This window comes from Bison bison, unplaced genomic scaffold (genome assembly GCF_000754665.1).
Source record: "Bison bison bison isolate TAMUID 2011002044 unplaced genomic scaffold, Bison_UMD1.0 scf7180017864359, whole genome shotgun sequence".
Classification (NCBI taxonomy): Eukaryota; Metazoa; Chordata; class Mammalia; order Artiodactyla; family Bovidae; genus Bison; species Bison bison.
The window spans coordinates 1,701,863-1,706,717 of record NW_011494931.1 but is presented as its reverse complement, the minus strand read 5'-3'; the positions used below and the strand labels follow the sequence as shown (position 1 = coordinate 1,706,717).

At 43.8% G+C, this 4,855-nt stretch overlaps 1 protein-coding gene across 1 annotated transcript in view; it reads left to right on the top strand.

The window, feature by feature from the left end:
• The window catches only part of XRCC6BP1 (XRCC6 binding protein 1), a 23,259-nt gene that overhangs the window by 13,855 nt on the left and 4,549 nt on the right, over positions 1-4,855 (top strand). The window lies entirely within an intron of this gene.

Here is a 4,855-nt window from a genome sequence, read left to right as displayed (position 1 = left end):
CAAAGGTCCGTCTATTCAAGGCTATGGTTTTTCCTGTGGTCATGTATGGATGTGAGAGTTGGACTGTGAAGAAAGCTGAGCACTGAAGAATTGATGCTTTTAAACTGTGGTGTTGGAGAAGACTCTTGAGAATCCCTTGGACTGCAAGGAGATCCAACCAGTCCATTCTGAAGGAGATCAGCCCTGGGATTTCTTTGGAAGGAGTGATGCTAAAGCTGAAAGTCCAGTACTTTGGCCACCTCATGCGAAGAGTTGACTCATTGGAAAAGACTCTGATGCTGGGAGGGATTGGGGGCAGGAGGAGAAGGGGACAACAGAGGATAAGATGGCTGGATGGCATCACTGACTCGATGGATGTGAGTCTGAGTGAACTCCGGTAGTTGGTGATGGACAGGGAGGCCTGGCGTGCTGCGATTCATGGGGTCGCAAAGAGTCGGGCATGACTGAGCAACTGAACTGAACTGAACTGAAGTCCTAATAATAGTGATTTGACTATTATATGACTATGACTAATTATAAAAAATATAAAAAAACATCTTTTCCTATGGAATAAACATTTCTTATAAAATTGATATTAACATTTACTGAGGGCTGTATGCCTAACACTGTTCTGTTTGTGGGTTCTTATTTAATCTTCACAACAATCCCTTGAGGTGTAGATACTGTTATTCCCATTTTATTTATGTGAAAAGTGAGGCATTTGTTTAGATACCATGGTTAGTAAGTGGCAGAGGCAAGATTACAATCAAGGTTCTTGATGGGTTTGCTGTGCTGCCTTCCACAGGTAAAGTTGCTAGCTTTCCGTAGAATAAAACAGTTCATTTCAAAAATGCAACATCAGTTCAGTTCAATCAATTGTGTCCGATTCTTTGTGACCCCATGGACTGCAGCACGCCAGGCTTCCCTGTCCATTACCAACTCCAGGAGCTTACTTAAACTCATGTCCATTGAGTTGGTGATGCCATCCAACCATTTCATTCTCTGTCGTCCCCTTCTCCTCCCACCTTCAATCTTTCCCAGTATCAGGGTCTTTACCAGTGAGTCAGTTTTTCGCATCAGGTGGCCAAAGTATTGGAGCTTCAGCTTCAGCATCAGTACTTCGAATGAATATTCAGGACTGATTTCCTTTATGATAGACTGGTTGGATCTCTGCAGTCCAAGGGACCCTCAAGAGTCTTCTCCAACACCACAGTTCAAAAGCATCAATTCTTTGGCACTCTGCTTTCTGTATAGTCCAACTCTCACATCCATACATGACTGTTGGAAAAACCATGGCTTTGACTAGACAGACCTTTTGTTGGCAAAAGTAATGCCTCTGCTTTTTAATATGCTGTCTAGGTTAGTCATAGCTTCCAAGGAGCAAGTGTCTTTTAATTTTATGGCTGCAGTCACCATCTGTAGTGATTTTGGAGCCCCTCAAAATAAAGTCTGTCACTGTTTCCATTGTTGCCCCATGTATTTGCCATGAAGTGATGTGACCAGAGGTCATGATCTTAGTTTTCTGAATGTTGAATTCTAAGCCAACTTTTCCACTCTCCTCTTTCACTTTCATCCAGAGGCTCTTTAGTTCTTCTTCGCTTTCTGCCATAAGTGTGGTGTCATCTGCATATCTGAGGTTACTGATATTTCTCACGGCAATCTTGATTTCAGGTGCTTCATCCAGCCCAGCATTTCACATGATGTACTCTGCATATAAGTTAAATAAGCATGGTGACAATATACAGGCTTGATGTATTCCTTTCTCGATTTGGAACCAGTCTGTTGTTCCATGTCCAGTTCTAACTGTTGCTTCCTGATCTGCAAACAGATGTCTTAGGAGGCAGGTCAGGTGGTCTGGTATTCCAGTCTCTTTAAGAATTTTCCGCAGTTTGTTGTGATCTACACAGTCAAAGGTTTTGACGTAGTCAGTAAAGCAGAAGTAGATGTTTTTCTGGAACTCTCTTGCTTTTTCTATGATCCCATGGATGTTGGCAATTTGATCTCTGGTTCCTCTGCCTTTTCTGAATCCAGCTTGAACATCTGGAAGTTCACGGTTCATGTACTTTTGAAGCCTGGGTTGGAGGATTTTGAGCATTACTTTGCTAGTGTGTGAGATGAGTGCAATTGTGTAGTAGTTTGAGCATTCTTTGGCATCGCCTTTCTTTGGGATTGGAATGAAAACTGACCTTTTCCAGTCCTGTGGCCACTGCTGAGTTTTCCAAATTTGCTGGCATATTGAGTGCAGCAGTTTCACAGCATCATCTTATAGGATTTGAACTAGCTCAACTGGAATTCCATCACCTCCACTAGATTTGTTCGTAGTGATGCTTCGTTAGGCCCACTTGACTTTGCATTTCAGAATATCTGGCTCTAGGTGAGTGATCACACCATCATGGTTATCTGGGTCATGAAGATCTTTTTTGTATAGTTCTTCTGTGTATTCTTGCCACTTGTTAAATCTTCTGCTTCTGTTAGGTCCACACCATTTCAGTCCTTTATTGTGCCCATCTTGCATGAAATGTTCCTTTGGTATGTCTAATTTTCTTGAAGAGGTCTCTAGTCTTTGCCATTCTATTGTTTTCCTCTGTTTCTTTGCATTGATCACTGAGGAAGTCTTTCTTATCTCTCCTTCCCATTCTTTGGAACTCTGCATTCAAATGGGTATATTTTTCCTTTTCTCCTTTGCCTTTAGCTTCTCTTCTTTTCTCAGCTATTTGTAAGGCCTCCTCAGACAACCATTTTGTCTTTTTGCATTTCTTTTTCTTGGGGATGGTCTTGATCACTGCCTCCTGTACAATGTCACAAACTTCTGTCCGCAGTTCTTCAGATACTCTATCAGATCCAATCCATTGAATCTATTTGTCACTTCCACTGTATTTGATTTAGGTCATACGTGAATGGTCTAGTGGTTTTTCCTACTTTCTTCAATTTAAGTCTGAATTTGGCAATAAGGAGTTCATGATCTGAGCCACAGTCAGCTCCTGGTCTTGTTTTTGCTTACTGTATAGAGCTTCTCCATCTTTGGCTGCAAAGAATATAATCAGTCTGATTTCGGTGTTGACCATCTGGTGATGTCCATGTGTAGAGTCTTCTCTTGTGTTGTCGGAAAAGGGGGTAGTTCTCTTGGCAAAACTCTATTAGCCTTTGCCCTACTTCATTCTGTACTCCAAGGCCAAATTTGCCTGTTACTCCAAGTATCTCTTGACTTCCTACTTGTGCATTCCAGTCCCCTATAATGAAAAGGACATTGTTTTGGGGTGTGTGTTCTAGAAGGTCTTGTAGGTCTTCATAGAACTGTTCAACTTCAGCTTTTTTGGCATTACTGGTTGGGGCATAGACTTGGATTACTGCGATATTGAATGGTTTGCCTTGGAAACGAACAGAGATTATTCTGTTGTTTTTGAGATTGCACCGAAATACTGCATTTCTTTTGTTGACTGTAAAGGCTACTCCATTTCTTCTAAGGGATTCTTGCCCACAGTAGTATATATAATGGTCATCTGAGTTAAATTCACCCATTCCAGTCCATTTTAGTTCACTGATTCCTAAAATGTCAATGTTCACTCTTGCCATCTCCTGTTTGACTACTTCCAATTTACGTTGATTCATGGACCTAACATTCCAGGTTCCTGTGCAATATTGTTCTTTACAGCATTAGACTTTACTTCCATCACCAGTCACATCCACAACTGGGTGTTGTTTTTCTTTGGCTCTGTCTCTTCATTCTTTCTGGAGTTATTTCTCCACTGTTCTCTAGTAGCATATGAGCACCTGCCGACCTGGGGAGTTCATCTTCCAGTGTCCTATCTTTTTGCCTATCTTTGCCTATCTTTGATGGCGGAGTAGAAGGATGTGTGCTCATCTTCTGTGAGAACTCCAGAATTACAACTCGTTGCTGCACAACTGTTGACATGAGAATGCCCACCAAAAAATATACCCCATGTCCAAGGGCAAAGGAGAAGCCCCAGCAAGACGGTAGGAGGGGCCACACTGCATTAGGAATCAAACCCCATACCTGCCAGAGACACTTGGCGGTCTCAAACAAAACCTTGTGCACACCAGGAGACTCCACAGAGACTGAACCAGACCAGCCCCTGAGTGTTTGCATGTCTTTGCTTGGAAACCTGCCTTTCTTCAAGATTCATGTCAATCATTGTATGGCCTGGGAGAACTCACTTTGTGCCAGTGTTATCTCAAAATGCATGTTGTGGGTGAGGGGCCTGGTGCCAATCTCTGAGTTTTGAGACATTTCCTTTCTCTCATCTGCAGCCTGCTAGTAGCTATATAGAATTCCCTGGTGGCTCAGACGGTAAAGAGTCTGCCTGCAATTCGGGAGACCTGGGTTTGATCCCTGGGTTGGGAAGATCCCCTGGAGAAGGAAATGGCAACCCACTCCAGTATTCTTGCCTGGAAAATCCCATGGACAGAGGAACCTGGCAGGCTACAGTCCGTGGGGTCACAAAGAGTCGGACATGACTAAGCAACTTCACTGTCACTTTTAAGATGATATTAAATGTTTGAGTGTGTCCTGTGGTGTTTGAGTGTGTCCTGTGGAGGTACAGGGCAGCAGTGGCCTGCTGCAGGAGCAGGGGGCTCTGGGTGCAGCAGCCCGGGGTATGGCATAAGCCCTCTTGGAGGAGGTTGCCATTAATCCCATCATAGAGCCGCCAGAACTTAACACAGGACTGGGGAAACGGACTCTTGGAGGGTACAAACAAAACTTTGTGTGCACCAGGACCCAGGAGAAGGGAGCAGTGACCCCACAAGAGACTGACCCAGACTTGCCCATGAGTGTCCAGGAGTCTCTGGTGGATGCGTGGGTTGGCGGTTGCCTGGTACAAGTGCAGCACTTAGTGCAGCAGTGCGTGCAGGGGAC